Raw genomic sequence first — 27,834 nt, forward strand, 5'->3', positions numbered from 1 at the left:
CCATAGAATGGGTTGGTCAGAAGCTCACCTAGTCCCTGACAGGCCATGGATACCTTCTACTAGACCAGGTTGCTCAAAACCACATCCAACCTGGCCTTGAACACTTCCAGGGATGGGGCATCCACAGCTTCTCTGAGAAACCTGAACCAGTGCTTCATCACCTTCAACAGTAAAGAATTTATGCCTAATATCTAATCTAAATCTCTTCTCATTCAATTTAAAGCCAATCCCCCTTGTTCTGTCACTACAGGCACTGCTAAAACATTATGTTCCCCTCATCATCTGCTCTATGTGGTACGTCGGTATGGGACTGTGGTCTCTCTTGTGCACATACGATAACCAGTTCCTGTCTGCAGTTCAGGTGGAGAAGGACCAGGAGGTGGCAGCTGGGAGTTGTGGTAGGTCCTGCCAGTACTCCCCTGTGGGCGCAGGATTGCTGCTGGGGTGTCAGAAATATGTCTTGTGCCTATAGACGTGGTGAGAACCTGCAATCTTGTTGCTTTTCTCCTCAACAAATTCTATGTAGGTGGAACCAATTATATGTAATGTACTTCAGCCTCCTAAAGGCAAAGCATAGGAGGCTAAAATGTGCCCCAGATTGACGTCATCAGTATTTCAAGTGTGTAGCTGAAGGCAGTATCCCTTTGATATCTGTCTATTAGTATCTATTTTGCTGACATCATGGGTACTTTTTCCTTCCATTCATCTGTTTAGAGGTTTTTTTGAACTGCATTTTAAATAATGATTTTCACCAGCAGAATGAAAGAGATTTACCAAAGACCAGGATGGAGGGGTAGGTAGATATTTCAAGAATATATTCCTTTGAGAAAATATTCCTTTGGGCTTCCTGGGTTCAGAAATAAGCTTAAAGTCACATCCTTTGGGGGTGCAAAGTATATCATGCGCAAGCCAGTGGACTTTAAACTGTGCATGTGTCTCTCAGCTCTCGAGGGACCAGGTAATAATTTTGCTTTCATAAGCACGTCTATTCAGTAAGAAATGGTTTCTCAGTAGCTTTGGAAATGCAAGAGCTGCTCAAAGCTGCACAGGTAAACCCATTTCTATTGCAGGCAACAGGCAGGCAGTAGGGAGGTAGGAGTGTGAGGGACATGCTGGGGAACATATTTGAGGGAGTTGAGGATGGGGAATAGCCTTCAGTGGGCAAGGGCTGGGATTTCCACGGGCTGTTGGTAGGGCATATCTCTCTTCATCCCACACCACCTTCTCCCTCATCCCCTCAGGGAAAGGAAAACCTCCCATAAGGCTCTCCCAGGTTCTGGGAACCAGAGCCACCTTTATGGCCATGCTGCTGCCACTCATCACCCCACAAGATGAGCCCACAGGGAGAAGGTAAGGGTTGCACAAGCAGCCAGGGAATGCAGCCCCCACACAGGAGTCTTCCCACAGACTAACAGACACAGGTCCCGTGAAGGGTGTGAGATGTAGCCTGTCCATACCTCCACAACCTTAAGCAAACAAATGTGAGTGCCTGGGATTGCACAACAGGCAAGATGCACACTTCTCTCTTGTATGGAAAATACTATTAATTCATACAAGGACAGAGCACGCTCAATAACCAGCCATTGCACCAGTCAGCATTTTCCAATACTTCAGGCAGCCCTCAGTGTCTGTATCCTTAACTGCTACTGATGTTTCCACTACACGGGGGAAAAGATGGTGAAAAAGAACAAGAAGGTTTATCTGTCTTCAGAAAAGGACACACTTCCAGTAGCCACTGACCACCTTCAGCCATATATTTCATGTCAAAACACAACATTGGAAGAAACACTTCATGCTGTGGATTTGGTATAAGCAGTAGCTTTACATATGCTACTTATTCAGAAAACTCATGTCTACCAACTAATAAAGTATAGTTAGTAATGTTATTTTAAATAGATTGTTCTCTATGATGGTAACTTTCAGTCTGTTCTCTGTATTGTTTCCTTGAAAGTTCCAACAAGTACTTCTGCCCTCCTGCTAAGGCCACTGCTCAGGAAGTTGGTAAATGAGAACCTGAACACACAGGCAATTAGTTGAAAGTACATCTTATCCCTTAAAAAGCTGGTCCTCTTAAAGAGCACTCAGCCCACCACACTCAGGCCTGACAGCAAATACCCTGAGAGGTCATTTGGGAAAATTTGTTATGCAAAAACAACATGTACTAAACCCACTCAAGGTAAAGGACATTCAGGTTCTTGAGAAGTCAGCAGCCATCACATTGAGTGCTGTCTATACTAATAGCTCCTGGCAGCTCCTATTCTTCCTTGTGCCTCTCAATCCTTTTCAGTATCCCACAGATATACCCAGTGCCACTGCCCTTCTCAGGTTCTGAGAAAGCAGGAAGAAGTGCTCACTGAAACACTTTCACAGAACCATAGTCACAGAATGGTTTGGGTTAGAAGGGACCTTACAAGAACATATAGTTCCAACCCCCTTGCCTTGAGCAAGGACATCTTCCACTAGATCAGGTGACTCGAAGCCCTACCCAACCTGGCCTGGAACACTTCCAATGATGGGACATCATTTGTCCGAGTCCTGGCTAGCTGGGGTGGTGGCAGAGCACTGGAAGTTAGCAAAAGTGAAATCCATCTACAAGAAGGGCCAAAGGGGGGATCAGGGGAACTACAGGCCTGTCAACCTGACATCGGTGCTGGGGAAAGTCATGGAGCAGATCATCTTGAGTGCCATCATGCAGCATATGCAGGAAAATGAGGGGATCAGGCTCAGCCAGCATGGGGTTTTGAAAGGCAGGTCCTGCTCCACTAACCCCACCTCCTAGGAAAAGGTGATTCACTTAGTGGATGCGGGAAAGGCTGTGGATGTTGTCTGCCTGGACTTCAGTAAAGCCTTTGACACTGTTTTCCACAGCACAAGTGTATATGGAGCACAAGTCTTATGAGGAGCAGATGAGGGAGCTGAGAGTGTTTAACCTGGAAAAAAGGCGGCTTTGGGAGACTTTGTTGCTCACTACAACTACTTGAAAGGACATTGTAGTGAGGTGGGGGTTGGTCTTTCCTCCCAGATAACAAGTGATATGGCAAGAGGAAATAGTCTCAAGTTGCACACAGTTGGGTTATCAGGAAAAATTTATTTCCTGTATCAGTTACCAAGCATTGGAACAGGCTTCCCAGGAAAGTGGTTGAATTACCATCCCTAGAGGTATTTAAAAGGCATGCAGTTGTGGCAATTGGGACACAGTCTAGCAGTGGACTTGGCAGAGCTGGGTTAATGGTTATACCTTAGTCTCCAAGGCTGTCCTCTAATCCCTGCCTGCAGTCCTTCTTAGTGTTGGGACAGTTCACTCCTGGCAGCAGCAGTTAATAGAATCATGGATGGCTAGGGAGAAGTTGCTGGCTCAGAGACCAAGCCCAGCCATGTGGAATGGAGACTGGAGCTGTGAATGGATGTGGGAGGATGCTTTGCACAGGGAAGTGTCTGAACATAGCTGGCTCAGAAAAGAAGGAGATAGGGGTAAGTGCAAACTGAGGTCTAGAATCTGGCCTAAGCTACACAGGGTTCAAAAGTATCGTGAGAACTCCAAACGCCAGTCACATAAGCCAGCAGCCTTGGGGATGCAAAGATTTCTCCAAGAAGCAGGTACTCTGAAGCCACTAATGCTGTAAGCTGTGGTAGTACCCCTTATTTCATCCTTGCAAGTGGAGCACAGCAATTTTGGCCCATTCAAGTCCACCTGAATCTCATACCTACCCTGGAAAAGTCAACACAGAGTTAAAGATGATAAATTTAGAGATAAAAAAACCCCTTAATTGCAACAAATGTCTACACAGTGGGGAAAGGCTCAGCCTTCTCTAAAAGGACTGTCCTGAGCTGGGGAGCACCTCTCCATAAATGAGCAAGAGGAAGATAAGTAAAGTACACTGATGCATATGGAGCAATGCCACTCTGCTGTCTCCTTGGTTGAAGTCATTAACCGTGATGCATTTCATCTTGGAGAAGTATCCAGACATAGGCTTGCACTAGGTTTATTTTCTCTCTATTGCTTCTTTCTCAGTCACACCCAGAAAATCTGGGTGCAGCTCATCTGACTGATAAGAACCTCCTCAAAGCACACCATGTTTAGTGTTAAATGCAGGCAGATCATTGCCTTGCTTCAGTCATCCTTACACATGAAAGCCAGCAAAGGATGAAGCAGTAATGAGTAAGGCAGCAGAAAAATCAGTGGAGCAGGGACTGTGGCGTAAAAACCTTTTTAGTCGGAGGGACAGTCATGCTGGGGTGACTCAGCTTGGGAAAATGTGCTTTTTTGATGACTTAATAAATAAAACGTGATTTAATTTTTGGATTTTTAAATTTAAAGAATTGCTGTTACTTATTCCAGCTTATCCAGCAGACTGTAGCTATCACTTCAAAACATGCTCCACGTGGTGCCACCTGTAGCTTAGGCTTTCATTTTTGGCATCCCTCTGATTTTGGTGGCTTCACAATTTTGCCAAGTAGGCACCATTTGAACCGAGTTTTCCCCATGCAGATATTCTGTCTTGAGCTCATTGTTAGTAACAGGATTGTGATGTTTCAGCTATTTCCAAGAACTAAATTAGGCAGAAATGTTTTGCAGATCACTGTTTTATATATCGCAGGACATAATAGTAGATATTCTGGTCTCAAAACACCACAGGTCATCAATGCTTTTGAAATTTATCAACCTCTGCTTTCTCATATCTCATGTGTTCCCCAGAGACTTCTCCAAATTCTACATCTCTGCAGATGCTTTATGCCAGCACTGAGCCTGCTTTGCCCTGGCCCATCTACGGTGTGCTACCCATCCTGCACACTGGCCATCTCTAGGGGACAATGACCCATGCTTCCTCCACAGATCAATGTCACAGCAGAAATTTCTCAGTAATAGTTTATTTCAGCTCCTGTCTGCCACAGAACAGAGGCCAGAAAGCCTCTCAGCCCTCTGCTTTTGATACTTCTCCCATTGGCACAGAGAAGCAAGGAAGGAAAGGAAGTGTTTTGTTTGAATGCCAAACAGAATTAAGTTCATTCAAGGATAAAAGCTATGTGGGGAGGAGGTGGAGGGCCTTAGAAGACAGATAGACTAGAGACAGCAGGGGCAGAAGAGGTCAAACTAGCTCAGAGGGGATAAGCAGATGAGGAACATCCTGTAACCAGTACAGCACACTCCTTTCTTAAAACCTGGAACAGAACCCAGCACTGGCAGGTCTCCACATTCCTCTGCAACCAGCAACATCTCTGCCATCAGCTGGTAGAGAAGGTGTGGGGTTAGCAGTCGGGATGCACGAGCACTGGCACATGGGCATCCCTGTGGATTCTGCAGCAGCTTTTTTGCCACAAATCCTTGCAGTCAGCTGCCACATACCCAAAGAAAGCTTGTGTGAGTGAGGTCCCTGGGCTTCAGTGGAGGGGAATTACTGCTTGTTCGTGCTCTGGAGAGGGAAGGAAGGGACAGAGGAGGGAGTGGAGTATACACACTGCTGTCCTACAAACCCTCGGCAATGACAGAGTAGATATTGCTGAGAATGCTGAGAGCACTGGGAAATGCTACCACCCATGCAGTCTCCTCTCCATTTGTCAGAGAGTAGGAACAATCCTTTCATATTTTATTCCTCACTTGAGTAACCCTATGCTTTAATCAGCTAAACCAAGAGGCTCCAGGAGCAAAGTCTTACAGAACATCCCCTCCTGTCACAGCTGGCAAGCTCCTCATCCTTTCTGTAAGTCATTCAAGTCATCAGCTTGAGACTGCTTGTCCAGGAAGACTCTGTCCCATGCTCTCACTTCTCACATCACTTTTCAAATTCTGATTGCTAGCCTCAATTTATCAATTTTAAGTCCACTTATTCTCAGGCTTTTCAAAGTCTGGGGTACATCACATGCTATGTAAAGGGCAATCTCTATGCTAATAGGTGAGTCCCCAAAGAAGCACCAACCTGCCAGTCAGAGTATGATTGATTTCGTTTGTTGCTTGTTCTTCTATTGGTTGTATTTGTAACGCTGAATGTTTTTAGAGATATTACTGTATGTCAGCTAGAGTTATTGCACAAGACTGAACTTAAACAGCAGCAGTCTACTGCCAATATTAAAAGTCCAAACTGACTGCGACCTATGAGCCCACTATTTTTTGTTCTTGTTTTGCTTAAACTTTAGCCTAAACCATGTCAAAGACGACAAGAAATGTTTGTGAGGGTTTAAGCTGTATATCCACAGAGCTTTCTGGAAGATGGATAAGATAGTGAATTTGTTTTATTTGCCATATACAATATAACTAAATAAAGCTATAAGAATGTTCACTAAGAATAATTCAGCACGGGCAGGAAGACATCTATGGTCCTTCTCTCCAATAAGATTTTACAATTTCAAATAAAAGACTTCCAGTTTCTGAGAATGAAAAACGGATGCTCTCAAGCACTCCCACTTGCAGTTGTGTTGGTCTAATTTTGTGCCAGTGCAGCCTAGATGGGTGCATGGGGACCTCTGTCCAGGGTAACAGAAGAGTATCACAACCCTTATAGACTACCACACCCTGGCACTTCATTCTGCCAAAGAAGCATCACAGTTTTGGCAGGGGGTAGATCTACCAACAGTAGCCACTCGCTTCCTCCCCTCCCCCCCCCAGTCCCTAGGAAACCCCTTTTCAAAAATTCCAGCTCTCGCCCTTCCTGCAGCTTCCCCGTGCCCACCTAGCCTCGTCAACAGCCCGTACTTTTGGGAAACATTTTCTGACGTCTCCTTTGGTCACATTCTCCTAATTCCTTTTTTTTTTTTCCTTCTGTCTCCCTCACTCTTCTCCCTTTCGGCAAAAGCTGAGGGTTCGCATTAGCTGTGGATACAGGCGATGCAGGAGCCGCAGTTCTGGGGGTGCGCGGTGTCCGCCTCTCCCCGTCCCAGGAGAGCGGCTCCCGCCGGTGCCGCAGCGCCACCTGATGGAGCCGAGAGATGCCTGGCGCTGCCAGCACCGCCCGCCGCGCCCTCCCCGCTCCGGCAAACACCGGTGAATGAATCCCATCCTGGCACGCTTTGTGGGGTGTCCTGGTTTAACCCCCAGTGGGCAATTAAGCCCTGCATTGCTGCTTGCTCATTCCTCCCTGGATCTGCGGTCTATTGCCTCTCAAGCAGTTACCAACCTCTCCCACCCCTCAAGACTAAAAAGGGCTGAAAACCTTGAAAAAATCTTGGAAAACAATGTCTCTGCTTTCAGAACACGCACAGTGTTTCCTTCCATACAGGTGGCTCAGTGGAGGATTAGCATGGAATGAGCAATAACGCAGCCGAAAGGCTCCTCTGGCATCAATTAAGTTCTGCCACCAGAAAAATTGGCTGAAGTCACACGCTGTGCAATTCTGGGGAAGGCATCTTGGAGAGCAGTGAGATTACCACTTCCTCTGCTTCCAGTCTTGCTGTCTGTATGCACCACATTTGCACTCAGAGGCAAATTAAAATCACCGCTGCAGAGCTGCTGCAGATCTGTTGCCTTGTTTATATCAGGGATGCAGCCTATTGCACCTCACCACCTCCCTTTTCCATTAGAAACAGACATGCATTTTCCTTGAGGCTTTATAAAACTTCTGCTGTATGTCCCATTGGAATTCAGGCTGGTCAGACAGAGGGACAAGCTTGGGACATCAGGAAGGGCTCACAAATTGTGGGTTCTAACCTTGTCCTGCCACATCTGTACATCATGTTCATTTTTTCTACCTGGAAAATGTTAAGACAAAGGGAGCGCTTTTTGTCTGCAGCCTAATGAGCTCCCTGGAAAAATAACCTTAGGCTGTATAGAGGAGTGGTCTGAAGCTCTACAGGGAAGTCCTAAACACGTTGTGGAGAACTGTGCTTGTAGTTTCTTCTTTAAGCAGCAGACGTGTGACCCGCAGGTGGGCAGTGCATACCACCTCTCTGGTGTCAGCAGACCCTGAAACTCTGCCTGCCCTGCCTGCTGCACATACAAATATGCCATTGGAAAAGTTATGAGCTTTTTATTGTCACTTGTGGAGTAAGATATTGAACCATCGAAGTGCTTATTCATTTCTGGTTATCTGATTGTCGTAATGTTTCTAAACTGCCAGTTGAAGGTAAGAGATAAACTACAGCCAGCCTCAGACTGAAAGGCGCCTTTGACATAGCCAGTTTTTTTTCATCAAGGGATGATATATTATTTATTGACTCACACAGGGTCACCTGGAAATACTCCACGCAGGGAATCGAAAGGGAAGAGTAAATACTGAAATAAAAGACCATCAGGACCTCATTTTGCCAGTGGGACGGTTTTTCTCTGCTTATGTGGCCATGGTGGACCCAGACTCTTGGGTGGTGGCTCTGGATCTCACAAGGAAGAGAAACTCTTGTGCCCTCTGTTACTCCAAGAGGAACTAATGCAGCACAAAGAAAAACAGGCAGCTATGTTATTTATTTCTCAAAGAATTCTCTGTCCCTGTTTTCATAACCTTATTCTTTAACAACAGCTTAGAGGGGCCAAACTACTTGAAGGAGTGAACAGCAGGGATCTCCTCAGGGATGGCAGGGAGATCCGCATCACTGCCAAAGGGGATCCAGTGGGAGAGAACCTTGCTGTTCTGTAGATTTTCCAGGCTTGGTCTCTAAAAACTAATTCAAGTGCATCCCATGAAACAGCATTTGCATTGTAAAATGAAAAAAAAAAGGTTTTTCCAAGGCTCAGGGAAGTTGTGTGTATGCAGAGCATTTGGAGATAACAATTTGCTGAACAAGTCTTTGATGTTAGCCTTTCAGCACATAATTTCAATGGAAGACAGGAGAGATATCCATCTGCTAAAGGGAATATTTACCTCTTCCATTCTGCATCCAGCTTCACTGTTGCTATGGTCACATATTGTTATAATTGTCTTTTATTTAAGAGAATCTCTTTTAAAGACTTTTCTACCCAATGCATCCTGCCAGCTCTCTGGTTCATGAATGTCTGCCTACCTGTTTAACCCATCTGATTATGGCATTTTTAAGGCCCCAGGGTATTTGATTTCCAAGCACTGACAGAATTATCAGAGAAGTTCCCAGCATGATCATGATTTCCTGAAGTCAAAGTCAAGTTGAAAGAAGTGGGGTTGGATTTTTTTGTATATGTTGATAAATAAAATGTCCCTTTCTGGAAAAAAAAAAAAAAAAGAAAGTGTGAAGATTTCTGTTTTTTATCAATCAGAGATCAAAATAATATGCTGAAGGAGATTAATTAGTGTAATTTGTCTGCCTGGACAGAATGGCTTGTCTGCCTGCTGACAGAATCTTGTCTAGCCTGGTTTTCAAAGGTGAAAATTTTCAAATTAACCTATTATGATCTACGTAGGTATTCTACAATTTCCCTGTAGCTATCAGTACTTTGGGAAAAAGTGTCTTATTTTCAAAAGCAACTTGCTCTGCAGAAAAGCCTCACTGTGCACCAGGCTGGGTAGGAGTTAGTGAGGCCAGGGCCTTCTCCACAGGAGCCCTTGGAGTATGTAACATCTCCAACCCTGTCCTTTGCACCTGGCCATCCTTCCAAAACTAATATCTCGGGGAATGAAGGGGATGTGCACTCAGATATTTAGGCAGCTTGTTCCAGTGCCTCACCACCCTCACAATAAAGAATTTCTTGCTTATATCTAGCCTCTTATAATGTACCCTCTTTTAATTTAAAACTGTTACACCTTGCCCTATAAACAACCCCATGGAATTATATCTAATCAGAGTAGACCCATATTGGGCTTCTCTCCCCATGTCTTCCAAGATGGGAAGCTAATTGTTGGTAACTGCTTATTGCCTTGTTTGGCTTGAGCATGCAGGGAGGTTGAGCTGGCAACGTCCCCTCCACGTTGACTGTAAAATGTTGTCCAAGTTCAGTCTGACCTGGCAGCGGGACAGAGCTTTCAAAGAAAATTGTGTCTGTATAAATGTCATGAAAGTGGATATAGCCAGATGGAGACAAGGACCCTTTTCAGTAACTTTTCTGAGCAAACAGCTGTAGCTGACCTTGTGGTTTGCCAGACACCAAGGAACCCACACAAGTGAGAGCTCTTGTGAACCATCCAGACGAAAGCAGAGCTGGAGTCAGGCTTTATTGCCATTGATGCTGAAGTCAGCCTCAAGGCAGGTCTGTAGGCAAGCAGGCTTCTGGAGACACAGGACTGAGCACAGCTCCTGAGGCAGTTCCTCATCTGCCTTACCACCACTTTGCCTCCTTTGCTGGGTTAACCCCAGCTCAGCTGGGGTGAAAAGCAGCTTATTGGTCCAGAGGAACAGAAAGTAGCATCATCCTGCAACAAGGCAATGATGCTGATGGCTCTGTTGGCCAGTGCGTGTGGGCTGCTGGGTGGCCAGTGTTGCAAATCATAACCAAATCCTAAGGGAAGAAAACTCAGCTCCATAGCTGTGTCTCTCTGCTGCTGAGGTGTCCACATAATGCCCAAGTGAATGAGTAAGAGCTGTTTCACAGCCCAGGCTGTGTCCCATACCACCACCGATGGCTAATGGGCTGTTACACCCCTTCAGAGAGAAGGTCTGGGCTCTGTCTGGCTCAGCACATCCTTGCCCACCACAGTCCAACCAAAGCATTCAGCATTCATGCTGAGGCACCTTGTCATGCCAGGGGACTGACTGCAGCCAAGGCCTCCCTAAACTGCACTACCATGGCAATCTGTGCTCCAGCCTCATCCCTCTTGGTCACCCAGCACACAGCACATCTCACTGCCTTCTTATAGCATCTCTCATCCTCCTGCCCAATTCTCCATGATATAGTAAGCCTCCATGCTCCCAGCTGTGCTGTAGCTGCTGTGACACAACCCCTCTTTTTATTCAGAGCAGTCATCCTTGCTTTTGCTATACTGCTTTGCAATCATTTGCTGTGCAGCTGCAGTGAGAGCTGTGCTGGTATTGCTTGGGCACCACAGCGATTACATCTGATCACTTGTATTAAACAGTGGGACTGTAGAGCCAGGACCAGAGGCCAGACTCAAGTGGCCTTAATGATCGGAAACTTTGTGCTCAGGGGTTGCTATGAGGGTAAAATACTAAAGGGTTGCTGACTGTTGCTGGTGCTGTAATGAGATATCAGCTTTCAAGGGAAATGGGAAAGAAAGAAAACACCACTCAGCTCTGTGGTGATGAGTCAATTGGGAAGAGTTAGAGTAGTTTTATCTTTCCCAATACGAATCACTGATCATTTGCTCCTAAAACCAGCCTACCTCTGGCTACCACCTCTGCCATGTCTGTCACTGTTGCCTAGCTGTTTTGAAATGCAACATGGATGAGAAAAACAGGTGATGGAGTGGCAAAGATGAAATGGCATAGTCAGAAACTCACCCTTCCTTTTCCTGGGGTGAGGAGGTGGAAGGGAAGGTTGAGGGGGTTGCATTCCTCCTTCTGATCCTCAGCATCATCAGTTCAAGAAGCACTGCCAGACCCTTGGTAGGAGAGCAGCTCCAAGAGAGCAACTCAGTTCCATGTTAAACTGTGTGATTATTTGCAATTAGTTGTGTGTAAATCCAGCAGTTGGAGTATGATGGGAGTTACCTGATTCAGTTCTTGAGCAGTTCTCAAAGTATTTGGAAAAGTACTGCTAGTCACTAAACCAGGATGGCACAAGGATGATGGTGAGGTCATAGGAGCAGCTGCACCAAGCCAGCCCAGCACCCTCTCCCCAGCAGATGGCTGAAGAGAGAAGGAGGCTATTTAGTCTAGGTGAAATTGTATTGATGCCCATTTCCAATGGAGAAAATGAACAGAAGTGGCTCAAGGGAAAATAGAAGGACCAAGCAAGTACATCGAGAAGTTTCCAAGAAATCTGTTCTACCGCATCCATGTAATCCACGGCTTGGGGGCCTAAGACACCTCAGTGGTTTTCACCTCCTTGAGGATGTCCAAACACATGTGAACCCATGCACATTTACCTTACCATAAAGTCCTCTCACAGGGAGCATCACAGATTTAAATATTGTGCAACTGCATAAAATCTGCACTGTATAAAAATAAATCTAATTTTTTTTTCTTGAAATTGGAGCCTGCTGATTTTGTGTGAGTTGCCTTAGCTCCTGTATTAGATGGATGGTTCCTTCTTCTTCATGTTGTTTGTAATTTATAACCTGCTAGCATAACCTCCTGTCTTTTTGGGGGGCTAAGGAGTTATCTCTACCAGTTTTTATCCACACACAGAAGGTACTTTCTGTACCTTTGATCACCTCTGTCAGCTTTCTCTATATCTTTTGAGCCATAAAGTAATATGCCCTGTCACCTGTCAATAACGCTGTGTAAATGCTAAGTAAGCCAAGGTATGCCAATGATTAAGCCCAAGGGAAATCTTTGGAGGTGTATGTGCCCCATGGCACTGAGGTGCACATAGCATGGGCCTGTGGATGGGAGAGGGGATTCAGAGCCGACAGGACATAGTGGGCGCCAGAGTGTGGAAGGGTGGAAAATCTGAGGGACCAGAGAGTGAGGAAATTCTCATCCCTACAGAGACATGGCATCCTGCCACAGCCTCAAATAGCTGATAATGAATGCAAAATTCTCTATACTGAACACAGCAGAATGCCTGCTAAATCCCTGGAGGAGATGTTTTAAACATGGGAGGGGTTGGGCATATCCTTAGACTGACAAACCACACTTCGGGATCTCCCTTGAACCAAGCAATGGAGATCTACTTGAGTGAGAGAACTAAGCCACTGCAGTATCCAGGTGTGTGCAATGAAATGCAAAGAGCCTGTGCTGGCAGGTACAGGTAAGTGCTTGTCTTAAATTCACAGCAGGGTTTGGGTTATACAAGGAAAAGTCTCCAGGTGTGTGAAGTAGAGTCTGGTCTCACTGTTCATATGATGTGGCAGCCTGAATCCTAACATGGAGTTCTTGCAGATTCTTAGCATGGTTTTTGGAGGAGTGATTAAAATTGATACAAACCATAGCCCTTCTCTCCCCTCCTAGAACTAGAAGTGGCATCTGCTGCTCAGGGTGTTTTTGCAGACCCCATGTGCTGGTGACACCAGCATTAATGAACTACAGACCAAGCCATCACAGCACCTTCCTCTAACACTTTCCCTAACGTTGCCTGCCCAGCTCTGTGGGTAGCACAGGCCTCAAGAATGTTGAGTACAGTCCCTGCCTGAACACATTTCAATCCATTTCAAGTCTCCATCTTGCCAGAAGAGGTCTGTATTGCCTGCTGTGCAGCTAACCAGTGTACGTAAGAAGGAAAAAGACTGTAAAATACAGTTCTAGGTCATCTGAGCATTTGAAGAGGAAAAGGGTTTTCTTTGGGAGTGATTTTTCTGACCCATTGCAGATGTTTGCTCTGGGCAGAGCCTAGCTGTACTCCAGGTGGGATTGCTTCTCTTCATGCACTGCAGAATCCTCGTCTTGCAGGGCAAGCCCTTCCCCAGAGCCCCAGTGGACTGACTTTAAGGAAGACAGAGGAAAAGGTCACCACTGTAGATGGTTGGTAGGAATCAGACAAGCCAAGGACACTCTTTCTGGTCCTTGGCCACGTGCCTCTCTCCCTTCTGGCACCTTGGTGTGCTGTTACTTCCTCCTTGGCTGCTTCCTTTACTGCAACAGCAAGATCAGCTGAATCAAAAACTGTGTGGTTGTGTCTTTATGTAATGAATATTGAGGCTTAGAGACAAAAGTGTAGGCACTGTTGTCTTGAAAATTTGTTGCTAAGAAGCCAATGAAGAGGCTGAAATACAGGCAATAAAGGAAAACACAAGCACTGCTATGGAAGGAAGGAAGAAACTGTTACTCATAGCTCCCTAGCACCAGATACTGCAGGGTTTAAAACCTGGCTTTTAGAAAGGTCCCAGAGCCATTTTTATTTGAAGGCATAGCTGCCAGGTGTCATCATCAAGACTATTTTAATAGTGAAGCAGAAACTAGCAAGTAACTGAGAGAAACAATTCAATAGGGCCTGCAGGTTCTTCTCAGACCTTCCTGGAAGGCTGGGGGAGAGAAGTCAGATGGGTGAACATGGGACAGAGTCTCTCTAAGGCACTGTTACGTTTTTTCTTGAGTTATTCTTGGATAATGCGAAGAGGTCAGTGAAGTGTCATTGAAACATCTGTTTGAGCCTCAGCAAAGGAAAGAAGGGAGTCCAGAACATTGTAACCTTTCATAACAAATACCCCAAAGGTGCTCTGAGCTGCATGCAATGACATCTACAAAAGGTATGAGCATTTATAGTACTCTACATATTTAGCGTGCCATGTAATCACCAGCTAATTAATCTAAGTAACATCATAAATCAAATTAAACTGTTTATCTCCTCAGAGATAAACTAGGAGGTAGAGTTAAAAAAAAATCAGGTCTTTAGTAGAATGGTTATTTAAAGGGGGAAACTATTACAGTGTTTAATTCTCCAGAATAAAGAAATTTCCTTATATTTCTGCAACTGATGAGCACAGAACAAAGAGAAGGGCTGCATTCATTTGGAAAGCTTGTTTTTCCTTCCCATGTTACATCACCATCAGCCCTTGTTTTCAGAAGCTTGTTTTTTGTCAGCTGGTGTAAGCACCTGGAGAGCTGGACTCCTAATGCCAGTGATTGTTCCTTTAGCTCTGGTCTTCCTCTTTCAATATGCATACAAAAGAACTTTAACAATGCACATAAAAATATTCTGATGCTGAAACTGGGTTCAGCTGCCATTCTCTTCACCCCATGCACCTTGACTAAGCTAAATGAAGTGGCCTTTCACAGGTCTGAATTCTCCCAGCTCACCAATTAATGTTCAATAGCTGGGCATTTATTTCCAGGGAGCATATGAGCGAGAGCATGAACCAGAGCTGGCTGTGTAAACTGGAGGCCACAACTCCCACTGCCTCTGCAAATCCACACCTGGGCTCTGGCAGAGCCTTACGTAGCTGAATAAAGGCTTTGAGGATGTAGCTTTATAAAGTAATGTAAATACTATACAACAACTAATCTTCATTGTAGAGGAGGAAGTAATGCAGCTTTATGAGTGGGAAGGTCAAGAAGTGTTATCTGCTTTTACCCAGGAGTTTTGTGGTCTCCATTTACACTTTATCCGTTTGCTTTTCTATTAACACTGGATTGGGATAGGGGAAAGTCATGTAAAAATCAGATTGCCTGTCAATCCTGACAAAGGAAGGAAACAGCCCTTGATTACAAGGGACCTGATTTGGCATTCCTCACAGAGCTCCCTGCCCCTCTGCAAGGCTTGCTGCCACTTTGCTGGCTGCTTTAGGTGCCTCAGCAGTGAGGAGCCCAGGGCTGGCAGCAGAAGTCTGGTGTAGCTTGCAGATTGTCTGTTATGACCATGCTTGGGAAATTTCAACTGCAAAAAGCAGTCAAAGTGGTCCTGATCACTCAGAAGAGAGCTCATAGTGAATAACAGCAGTGTCCTTGCTGGGTCCCCTTGCTCCCTTCGGCCAAAGGGAAACCAGGAAGGGTAGAAGGGGATTACATCTCTACCATGCTCCCATCACCCAGCCCCAGTGTTTCACCTTTTGGAACAATTTTTTTAATATAATGAAGCCTAGAGAGAGTGACAATAGGTACTTCTGATGATTCAGATCTCACTATGAGTGTTATTCTTTGTAACAACAATCGTCCATCTTCGTAAAACATGTGAAAAAATACCCACATATAATTTATGATTCTAAAAAATAACAAGCAGCAATTAGGAACAAGGGAAAAAAATGCACGTAGGAAAGTCACAATTTAACAGACACCCCTGGCTTGAAGGACATTCACTGGCACAGAAAACAACACTCAAGATAACATTCCGTCCATTCAGATCAGTATTGCAGATTCTACTCTCATGGGGTCCAAACAAAAACTCCAGTTGTCTCCAATTTCAGATTTACACTCATGAACCAGAGACCGGAATCTGATCTTGCATATTTGTTCATTACAGAAGTTAGAGAAATGCTAAACTTATTCCTTTTGCTTATTTCTGCTTTTGGTTTAAAATGCACCAGTAGGGAATTCTATTCCAGTGCAGAGAAAATCAGGAATACTGGGCCATAGTATGGGTTGAGCAAACAGCCCACTGGGAGAGAAGCTTTGCCCGTGCAAAGGGTTTTCTGGGCTTAGGACAGATAAACATTCCCATTGACTTGTGCGCATGTGTGTCTGCACACACACACACACCCCCAGCCAAAGCCTCAGGGACTTTTGCCACCATCCTGTTAATCATTATCAAAGCAGAGCTGTACTCTTTGAGATCTCTGACCTGTTTTGCAGCCCTGAAGGGTTTATTGCAGCCAGCACAGCCTTGGCCAGTGTTTGGATTGTGTGCTGACAGGCAGCCAGCTGGCCGTGGTTCAGAGCTCAGTGATACGGAGAGTTGCAAGACTGCCCACTTGTACTTCTTGACTTCTTGGGAAAAGGAAGCAACTCCTGCTTCCATCATCCAAGGGGGAATGGGCAGCCCAAGGGACACAGGGTGAGGAGGAAGCAATCAGGTGAATTTCCCTTGGATAATAATGAGGTCATGTGAATGTGGTATTTGCAAGAACATGGATTTGGGACTGAAGAGCAGTTGGGTAAAAAGGAACAGTGCAAGGAGAGCCCCAATCTTCAGGGAACACATGAAATCTCAGTCTCAAATCTTACAAGATGCATGCATACAGAAAAGACTTCTTGTGGAGGTCTTTGTTTAAGTCCATTTTTTTCTTTTTGTTTTTGTTTTCCTCTTTCGTTTCTTTCTACTTTTTTTTTTCCTCCAGGTCTCTGTAAGCTTTTCCTGAAGTCTTTACTTCTTCAGCAAGAAGTTCATTCAAGCTTGAATTAATTCAAGAACTTAAATGTTGTTCTATTCCTGCTCTCCTAAATTGTAAATAATTTAAACCAAAGAGGAATCAGAACCATTTTGTCAATCATTTTGATTGGCCAGAATCTTGCTGACTCCCGTGCGTCATTTCTGGTCAGTGACTCTCAGGGTAGGCATCTGCTTCAACTCCCACGAAAGTAACACAAAAGAAGTGGAATTAGGAGTTCAAACCCAGAAGCCTTGCTACTGAAAATAGAATAGATGATCTTTAAAGATCCCTTCCAAACCAAACCACCCTATGGGTTTGTGAGTCTACAATACGTGCACGATCACGCAGTCACTTAGGGAAGTTCCTCTTTGTTCCCAAGAGGGCATAAGTGAAGAAAATGGTTCCTTTTTCTCAGTACCAGAAACTTAATAAAATCCTCTGCACCAATTCTAAGAAAGGGGACCAGCCATGTTATAGAGGAGACACCTCCACTGAGTGGAAAGGAGTGAACATGGATATCTATCTCCAACACAAGAGTCTGTCTGCTCTTCTGAAGAGCTTGTTTCCTCTATTCTGATTAGTAATAAAGCTGTTCAGGTTGAGAGATTTATTCTTTTGCATTTACCAAAAAGGCGTTAGGAAATAGAAGGATGTGTATTTCCCATCATTACCCTGGTAAAGCTTCAGCTGGATTTGGCACATCTCCATACATCCAGATCTTATGGTCCACTGTCTTATGTGCCACCTACATAAAGCACAGAATTATGGGCAAACACAAGCATAGTGTAACAGAGAGCAATCCCAGCATCAGCACCAGCCAGGCCTGTCAGCCGGACCAGGCAGCCTTGCTTTTTGCCTGAGTTAATCAAAGCCTTTAGGAGCTTCCAGAGAGCACAGGGGGTTGCATAGCACCTGATCCTGGCTGCTGAGGGTCACATTTTGGTGAGGCCAGAGCTGATCAAAGGGGTTTGTCTGGCTTCAGGAGGCTGAGCCTCTGCAGAAAAGTGTGCCTCAATGAGTGCTATCTACAGTAATCCTTCTTCAAAATGTGGAAAGGTGTGACTTTTTCATGAGACCAGGAAAGGGCTCTATTGGTTTTTTTGCATGTTTGAAAGACTAGTACAATTTTGAGCTTCCCCTGCTGTATCACCAGTACAAATCCCTGCACTTTGCAGAAATTACAGTTCTGTGCAGGAAATTTGGAACTAATGGGACAAAGCCACACACTATTGACAAAAGCCTTTTCGTCAGTAACAGCCAGCAGTCTGGGTGCATATTCCTGTAAACCTTTTAAATTTTGGGGACTGAATTACTTTGGTTGCATTTATCTGTAATCTTCCTCAGCCGTACTCAGGATTTTGCAGTGAGCAAATTGTACTCATTAGGGAAAAAGAACATAATTCACTTGTAGTCCTGCTCCATTTTACCAACTACATCACAAGCAGTATTCTTAAAGGTATAAAATATATGTGTTCAGTAAAGGGTTGGTTTTGTGCAGTCAATAAGATATAAAGGTACTGCGTGCCCAGGAAAGAACAGCTTAGGGGAGTTAAGAGTTGTTTTATGAATGCAAGAACAAAGCTCACTTCCAGCAGCTCTCTGCTCTGTAGCTTCTCTGGTGCCTAAGAAAAGGCAGCATGTGCCCAGTGGGGATGCAAAGGATACAAAACTTTCCCTCAACTGTCCGTGGAGCTGTCTTTAGATCTTGAAGAACAAGCTTCCTGACTAGCAGAGAGAGGGCATTAGTGTGCACCAAAGGCGCTGACAGCTAATGCACATCTCTGTGTTTGTCTTTGTGGGGTCTTCCTGGAGGCTAGAAGATAATTTACACTGTGCTGAACTTCTGAGGGTGTGGGGAAAGCAGGTTTGCTCTTCTCTTGATACAGATCTGTGAGGAGGCAATGCAACTGGTAACTTTTATTAGCGGAGGGTAGAGCGTAGAAAGATGTGTAGGCTTTTCTCTGCCCCCAGGTCTATATCCCAGTACACAACATGCAGAGGTGCACGCATTTCTACTGCATGTACCCAGCTTAGTTATTGTGACCACCACAATGCCTAAGGACAAGAAGGTGACGAACAACCCAGACTGTTCTCCAGGGTTGCCAGATGTTACCTCCTTCCTCCCTCAAGGCACTTTGAACAAGCAGCCTAATGCAGCCCACGGTGTAGAAAGATAGGACAGAAGCAAGTAAGAGCATGAAGCATGTAGAAGCAGAAAGCAAGAGAAATTATAGCAGAGAGAAAGACCTGCCAGGATAATGAAGGATTGCAAAAAGGAGCAGAAGAGTATGAATGAGAAGTATAGAAGTAGAAAAGTCTGGAAAAGCATAAAAGAAAAAGAGGAAAGCATAAGGGTTAACCTTGGAAGCAGTTTTCTTAGAACAAGGCGGGGAGAGAAGAGCCAAAAAGAACAGAGGAATGAAGAACAGACAGCAGAATCACTGGTCCTCTGATTTATAGGACCCATATAAATCCTTAATCACGCAGCACTTTCATTTTCCAGAAGTGCCTGGTCATGGTGCAGAAGGCACTCATGCCATGACTGTGCAGGCTCATACAGGATGCCTCCCGTGCCTGGTGCAGGGTGCAGTGCTCTGGTAGGTGCAGACCCTGCACCACACTGTCAGTACCACCCTTTGTCTCGTGGTCAGAAGACATGCTGCAGGCATGTCCAGTCAAGGGTTTGCACCTACCTAAATTAAGTTTTCCAAACACCTTGGGCACATCTTGTCACTAAGATAACACAGAATTTTTAGTGCAGATATTTCAATATGATATTGTGGTCCCACATCCTAATTAGATCTCCCACAGAGGTCCTCGTTGGAGTTGTGTAGTTGAGAGCAGGAGAATCCTATCTTCCTTGTTACTTTAGTTGATTCAAATCTTTCTTTCAAATCTAAGAGCAAGCCCTGGAACTGCAATTTCATGAACTACAGTCACCTTCAGAGCGCTGAGACTCACTAAAAGGCCACCCACGCAGGGTGTTGGACACTGACTTTGCATCAGTGTGCACAAAATGCCATGGTTGTCACATCTTCTGTAAACTACCATACGACAGAGTAAGTACATTGCCTGTATTCCTCTAACTGGTGTTGGATGATATGCAAACGTTTAAAACACCTTTTTATTTCTGTAGAATAACATTACCTGATACAGGGGTAGACCAAGTTCACACAATTAAGATGCACTAAAAAATGATGGTAGTTGATTAATCAACTGATTAATTGCATCTGACTGGGGCAAACAGAGATTCTTTTGTCCTGTGTTTGCTTGCAATGAAGCAAGAAAGAGAACTGGGTTGCCTGGATGTCCTGGGGCACAGACTAGACAATGCAATTAATTGCTTCACTCAGTCACCTTTGCTGATGGGAAAATATAGACAGCCCCCTGGTATCCCTGGAACATTTAGCCAAGAGGCTGCATGCAAAGAAAGACTCAACATTAGAAGCATTTTGAATTTTTGAAATATTTCTAAAAAGTAACTGTTATTTCATCACCTAATCAAGGAATATAGTGGTATTTTATTACCAAATCTGAAATTTATTACAGTTGTTTTGTGGTTATATACAAGTGTTGAATTAGTGTTTTATTACTATAAGCAACCGATAACACATACCTAATTAAGGTATCTTTGTATCTATCTCTATTTGGAATTGTTCTGACACGAAGTTCTTGTCAGTACTGAACAATTTTTATTATTAGTGACTTCAGTGGCCTGAAACAAGACTAAATTAACAGAGATGTGATTGCACCACTAAACTTCTAAGTAGTTTGATTAGTAAATAATACAATAATACCAGTTAAACATAACAGCTGCTTATCTCATGGAGATGATAAAATAAATTTGTAGCTGTAAATATATCTTGTTAGGGTATAGTATAGGTTCCATGATTTTCCAAGTAATATTTCATGTGTTATTTTGTGTCTTCACTAACAAAACCAACCAGAATCAAAGATAGCAGAATATGCATGAGAATTGCAGCCTCATGTCACCAAAGGGAGAAGGATTTGATCTTGGTGCCAACCAGAAGAAGAGCTTTGAGCTGCAAACATACGCTATATTTTATATTTTGACATTGACCTTCCTGTGCTTTCAGAAAATCAAGGGTTTGAATCGTCTCTGTAAATAACAAGACTGTGACACATACACACCTGACCCTAGCAGCAGTTTCCTCTTCCAATTGCATCTCCCAGGCCAAAATTGTTCCAAAGAACAAGAAATATCCCAGTGAGTGATTGAATGGTCTTGTGTGCAGCACAGTACTTAACTTCTAGCTCAGGAAGATCATGGTGCTAATGTGGACATTGTGCTGCTGAGAGGTGCTCTGTGCTGCTGAAGTGAGCAGAAATCCCTGTGCAGCACTGGAGGACGATCCTATTCTTGGGGCTTCGATGTCCCAGTGTGGACACCGGGGAGACCTCATTTTCTATTAGGGATTTAGTTTTTTGGGAAAAAAAGTGAAAGAAAATACATACATAGAAAAGATACAAGGCGGGTCAATTTGATTTTCTTATAAAGAAAGTAAGGAAGAGGCAGAGACCATGACATGAGTCATAGTTGCAGTAATGGGGGAAGGTGGGAACAGGAGAGGGGTTTCATTATTTCAGTTAAAATTTTATTCTATTTCTCCCTTCCTCAGTTTTAATTTTATCCAGTTCCTCTCCTCCTCCCCTCTTTTCCCTCCTACCCTAGGGCTGGCAAGTGGAAAAGGCAAATGGTGAAGGCCAGTACCCACCACACAAATTCAGCAGGCAGCAGGGCTGGTGAAAATTCCCTGCTCCCAGCTTTTATGGCAGGGTGCAATCAGTGGCTTATGTTTGCTATTTAAACAAAGGAGCTTTGGAGTTAGAGGGAAGGTCTTCCCCAAGAAGCTGCTGACTCCTGAAACCCAATGTCCTGTTCCTTATCAGACCAGTTTATGACAGGTTTCATAAATGTTTTATGAGACCCTGATGACTGCATGGCTGAGTAGGGTGGTGGCTGCCTCCAGCTTTGTGTGTTATTGACAAAAGATCAAAGACCAGATTTACCACCCTGATAAGATCAGATGGATAAGAATCCTGAACTGACTTTTTCCCTGCTTCCTGCATGAATAAACACGTTGCAGGACTTATTGACAGAGGCTCAATCCTGAAGACCTTGTTTGGACAAAATTCCTATCAATTTCTACACCCCTTTTCCTAGGCTTAGTGGAAATTCCTTGAAATGAGCAGTAAAGTCTGAGACCCTTGTTTCATCTAAGGTGAGCCACTGCTTCAACCGAAAACTCTTCTTCCAAGAGACCCTGGATAGAGGAACAGTGAGGGGATCATTGATCTTGACAGGGTTATGTTGATGGGAACTACCATGCACTGCCAACTTCCCAATTTTTTCAAAGCTCTGGTGCACAAGGCCTCCCTGTGCTGCAGAGCTGTTGCTGAGCTCTGTCTTGCTTCCACCTGCAATCCTCCAGGCTGGGATCTGCTGACCAGTGTTGTCCCACCAGCTGAGCCCAGGGGAGATAACTGGGAACATGGGATTCATGACAGAGGACAGCCAAGCCTGTCACACAGAAACCATCTGATTTTAGCACATCTGACTTTCTAACAGTCGAACATACAGGAAACTCCTGGGGTTGGTCTAAGCCAGAGTTTGAGGGAGTGCTTGTCCTATAGAAGATGATGTCTCTCCTAGGCATGTCCACCAAGACCTCCTGCACCAGGGGCACTGTCTCCTCCACTGGGCACTCTGGTCCCAGGACTTAAAGGCTGCAAGGTGAGAGGGCCACTCAGCGCTGTCAGAAGTACATTATACCTGACATGACTTAGGGTATTAGATGTGTTAGCAAGCTAAAGAAAGCAGGTGATGAGGTAGGGCTGCAGTGTGTTTCAAACACAAATTGCAAGTCATAAGAGTTGACTTTTGTTACTATTTTTTGCTGTAAACTTTCTGAGTAATTGTAAAAAAAATGTATGTCTCTTTTCCAAGCCTGGAAAGAGAAATATTTTTGGTTTCTTGTCAGGGGATTATTCAATTATTAGTTAAAAAACTTTTTGAGACAGCTAAAAATAGGATATTGTAGAAACACTGGACTCAGCATTCTGTGTTTGTTGATTTTTTGAAGCAATGTATGAGCAGAACAACTGTCTTTCAATGACATCAGGCATGCCTGTGCCATGAAGTTTGTTTCCCAGGAAGCCTGACTCCTCAGTCAAAAAATGCCCAATAATATGGCTTAGTGAGACTAAAGTATCCCAGAAATTGCCTTCAGAGACACTTTGACCAGCAGAAAAGACAAATCAAAGAATAGATTTACCCACGGCACTTCAACCAGCAACAGTACAAAATAAAGAGAGGATCTAAATTTTGATCACCAAGTGCTCAGAGCCAGAGTCTGCACTAAGTTGGATTTTTCAGTGCTAGACTCACCTGTCCTGAGAGACACTGGTGTTCCTCTGCTTGGAGAGCAGGGAAAAACAATATAAACTCATTAGGAAAGATTTAGATCTTCTTATTCTGCTAAGTGTCAAGCAACAGTTGGCTAAACAAGGGACTCTCCCAGGCTTGAAATGTGCAGTTTGCTGGGAGCTGCCATCTGGTTTGAGAGTTACATTTTCTTCAGTCTCACTGAAAACCAAAGACTAAAAAAAGTGCAAGTTTAAACATTTTTCTTCTGACGCTGACGCCAGAAGCTTGCTTCTGTAGAGCTCAAAAGGCAGGGCTCGGGGGCCATGAAACAGCCCATCAAGTGGAGATGGTTGGGCTTTACTCCTCTATGTGTGAAAGTGTAATTAATGCCACAAAGTTATGGAGAGCCCAAAATCAAGCCTAGGGACCTGAAGGGATTTAGCTTTTAAAAACATGGAAAATTTACATATGTAGTCTGTCATGGTTTTGCTGGACTTAATAAGAACAAATATCGTGTTATACCATGGGTCCAGTAGTACAACATCAAGAAACAGAATGTGGAGAAACAGCTGCTGGTAGCCAAGAAAGGGGCTGAAAAAAAATTAAAAATAACCAAACACCTTGTTTGAAACATTTCATATTGCTCACAACTCATCTTTAAACAATGTTGATCATAAAATTTTAACTGCAGTAATCATTTGGCTTCAAAATATTTACTTAATCCCCACGGGGGAAGTAAAGGTAAGGGTCTGCACGGGGTTTGGCAGTGCAGTTGCCATGCCCCCACTAGCAGAGTAACCAACTGAGCAGAGTTGATGGGGCCACTACCAGCCCCAGAGATCAGCTGGAAAGCAACATTGGGGAGAACCGCTGCTCCCCATGGACCATGGGACTCCAACATCCTGAACTGCAGAGCACCCTGTGCTAAGATAGCTGCTGAGCCCTGACATTACTTGGGTCTGCTTCTCCTCCGTGCAGTGTAAAAGCTCATTTTCAGGGAGACGCTGCAGGGGAAGCGGCCCTGCGGGGGGGCCAGTAGGGCAGGCAGCAGAGGCACAGAGGCACCAGCACCGTCTTTTATAGCAAGCTCAGGTAGGTGAATACAGATCTTTATCTTCTTTGAATTTGTTTTCTAAACATTATCAACTCAGATTACTGTTCACAAATTTCACTCCAAAACTTGAGAGTAATTGGCTTTTACAATGCAGTAAAGAAAGATATTAACTGTTTTGGGGACAACTATTCACACCACTCTTTTATCAATATTGCCATAATTTGACACTTCTGAATGGAGGAGGATTGTAAAACGCCTGCAGACCCTGTAAAACATGTTAAATGGAGATTAGTCTTACTGCTTAGTTTAAGCCTAATAAAAGATCATTAAACTGACTGATGCAGCTGTAAATCTCACTTTTATCAAACCCTGGCTCTCTTTGTCCTTATGATTTTACAGCATCATTAATGTTGTTGTGACAATATCATTAATCTCCTGCTGCTGTTCAGAGAACGAAAGGCAAGCAGAAAACACTATAAAAATCTTCTCTCCCTTCACTAGCATAATCTTTTCTCCCTTCTTGACTCTCATACAACTTGGACACAAATTTCATTCACGAGGTGATTTCATAAGCTGAAAATTAATTGTAAATACATCATATTGTTTCTTTCATTGGTGTTTGTGTGAAAAGGTTTTATTCGGTTTTTTGCTTTTGGTTTGGGTTGGGTTTTTTTGTGAAGTGAAAAGGGATTAAGAATAATTCTTCAGTGTTCTTCAGAGTTTTGGTTTAGTTTGGATTTTTTTTATGCAACTCTTTATTACAACACAAAAGATCATCAAGCCTACAAGTGGAGGTACACTGCTGTTTTGGAAACACTGGGAACTCCAGCTTAAGACAGAGAATCACAGAATTACAGAATATGCTGAGTTGGAAGGGACCCACAAGGATCATCAAGTCCAACTCCTGGCCCTGCACAGGACCATCCCCAAGTCATCAGGTTTTATTTTTCCTGAATTTATTAAAGAGTGATGGTTACTTTTTTCCACTTCTGGTTTCCAAGTGAGGACTGGGACTGAGCTGGGCATGGGGAGGAGGTGAACGGTCTGTATGGGGAACCTATAGCCTAACAACACTGTGTGAGAGATTCCGATGTAGTAATTGGAGCCATTCAGCCTGCAGGCGGCTTTGCACATCCTTCCCTGCTGCAGTGGCTGCTGGGGCCATAACTCACACCCTGATTCCTCTGCATGAACTTCTTCATGTGTGCGAGCCCTAACACACCTCTGCTTCTCACAATGTCTTTTCTGTCCATGCTGGGTGACTGCCAACCTTCTCCTGCCTAAACAGTGCCCAGGCAAGGCTCATGGGGGAGCACCGTTCTGGGGCAGTTCCTGCTGGGAGGCACAGATGTGACAGCAGTGTTGTGGGGGCAGGGGTTTTATCTGTACAGACTCAATCCAACTATGCTACTCGCCCTCTGGGCCTGAGGACTCACTGTGGTTGTATGTGTATGCTTCTCTAGATGGAGCCAATGCATGCCCCAGGTTCAGACTCACCAAAGGGAAGATGTTCTGCTGGGCACAGCTACAGACAGCTGAGACGGAGAGGTATGGGATGCTACAAATTCCTATGATGCAGTGAAGAACCAGCAGGATTTTAAGAGATGACTGATAAAACGTCATCATAGAAGTGACCAAAATACCTGTCCTGATGTATCATACCAGTCACCAGAGGCTTTGGGAAACCTCTGAAGGCATGTAATCCTCATAACTGCCTGGGGGATGTCACACTGCCTCACCACTGTGCCTCAGCATCTCCACAAAATTGTTACATCTTTCATTGTGTGCATCTCCTCTTTATAACTGCATATGAGCTGTACAGCCTGAATCATATGGTCTTTCAATTTCTAAATTACTTTTCTCTCCAGGGAAAGGATACTTGCCTTCCCAAGATGTAACTGTGGATGCTGGATCATGCACCTTAAGCCTATCAGGGCACACAGAATCCCCTCTCTCAGTATGAGGTGGACAACATAATCCCACCTCAAACAACAGGAGACTTTATATAAGTGAAGTTCAGATAACCACGCTGTTTTGTCTGTCTTCCCCAAGTCCTGGCTCAGCAGAACTTTATCTGTGTTTTTTTACCTAAGATATTTATCTGTGACCCAGGATTAAACCCCTTCAAAGCTGGATTTCCACTTGGACACTTCACTTCAGGTGCCGGGTTTCACATGACTGAAATTTTGTGAGGTCCTCCTGGAAAAAACACAAACAGCAACCCCCCAACAATCTGAATGATGATTGAAGCCAAGTGACTTCTCCTAACAAGGGGATTCAGCAGGCGGTTTTCTCTGACTGTCTGTATTTTCCTGGTTAATTCAAGGTTTGAGGCTGTCCTCTAGGACTAACGTATAACCAGAATTGTGCTGCACTTGGCTGAAGTCAATGGAAAAAATTGGCTATTTTAGTTCACTGTTTATGGGGGAAAGTTTATGTAAAAAATATTTCAGAGTTTATAATCTGACATTTAAGTTACAGTTAAGCCCAAATATAGTGCTTTAATCATCAGCAGCTATAATTTCACTTCAGTATTTCTTTAAACTCTTTTGTTTCAAAGTCCAAAAGATAAGAAGCACTTCTCAGTAATGCAAATAGATACGGAGCATGGAGTTCACCCAAGGGCTTTTTCTGCAGCTTGGGCTGTGCTTACGTTTTCAGCTTCCAGGTAACTGGGAGGAAAAAAACCACCTCAACTCTTTCAAATCCTTGGGTAGCTAAAGTTGTCCCTCTGCAAAGATCCAGGGCAGCACCAGCATCTCTCTTTTCCATGCCGACCCCGTAGATAAACAGCCAGGGTGGTTCAGAGGGGGTTCCTAAGCTCTGCAAAGGGAAGGAAGTGATGAGAAGAGTACGATGCGTAGAAATGGTCTGGATAAAGGCGTGGTGGTATGCCGTGTGCTAGGCTTAGCTATATCCTTATACAAGACTATGTACAAAGCACTGGTGCAGCCTTACCTTGAGTACTGTGTGCAGCTTTGGGCACTGCAATATAAAAAAGACATTAAGCTATTACAGACCATCCAAAGGAGGGTGTCATGGCTAAAACCAGGACAGAGGGCCACAAGGACGGTGAAGGGTCTGGAGGGGAAGCCTTATGAGGAGCAGTTGAAGTAATTTGCTTTGTTCCGCCTGGAAGAGACTGAAGGGAGACCTCATTGAGGTTTTCAACATCCTCACAAGGCAAAGTGGAGGTACCAATCTCTTCTCTCTGGTGACCAGTGACAGGACTCAAGGAAATTGCATGAAGCTGAATCAGTGGAGGTTTAGTTTAGGTATCAAGAAAAGGTTTTTCACCCAGAGGGTGGTTGAGCACTGGAGGAGACTCCCCAGGGAAGTGGTCACAGCACTAAGCCTACCTGAGTTCCAGAAGCGTTTGGACAACACTCTCAAGCACATGTTGTGATTCTTGGGACTGTCTTGACCAGGGTAAGGGGTTGGACTCGATGATCCTCATAGGTCCCTTCCAACTCAGCATATTCTATGATTCTGTGATGCTATGATTCTATAAAGAAAGGTAAACATTATTTTTTTCTAGGATCTGTGTAGTTGATGCCTGCTAGGTAGTGTTCTCCTCTCCATCTCACTAGAAGGCTAACTTCAGTCTTGCAAAATGTAGGTGCTTAGCCTTAAGCTGGTCATCTGAGCTCTCTGAACAAGCAAGGGAGATAGACAGGCACATCTTGAGGACAGTTCAT

The 27,834-nt window shown here is 44.3% G+C and overlaps 1 long non-coding RNA gene across 1 annotated transcript; it reads left to right on the top strand.

Annotated features, from left to right (window-relative positions):
* Positions 1 to 5,432: 5,432 nt before the first annotated feature.
* On the top strand, positions 5,433 to 27,496 carry LOC113964741. Its single transcript, XR_003533279.1, has 3 exons — positions 5,433 to 5,442; positions 18,556 to 18,558; positions 27,331 to 27,496. It is a non-coding gene; the product is annotated as an uncharacterized LOC113964741 (long non-coding RNA).
* Positions 27,497 to 27,834: the final 338 nt, after the last annotated feature.

This window comes from Neopelma chrysocephalum, unplaced genomic scaffold (genome assembly GCF_003984885.1).
Source record: "Neopelma chrysocephalum unplaced genomic scaffold, ASM398488v2 Primary Assembly neopelma1_43, whole genome shotgun sequence".
Classification (NCBI taxonomy): Eukaryota; Metazoa; Chordata; class Aves; order Passeriformes; family Pipridae; genus Neopelma; species Neopelma chrysocephalum.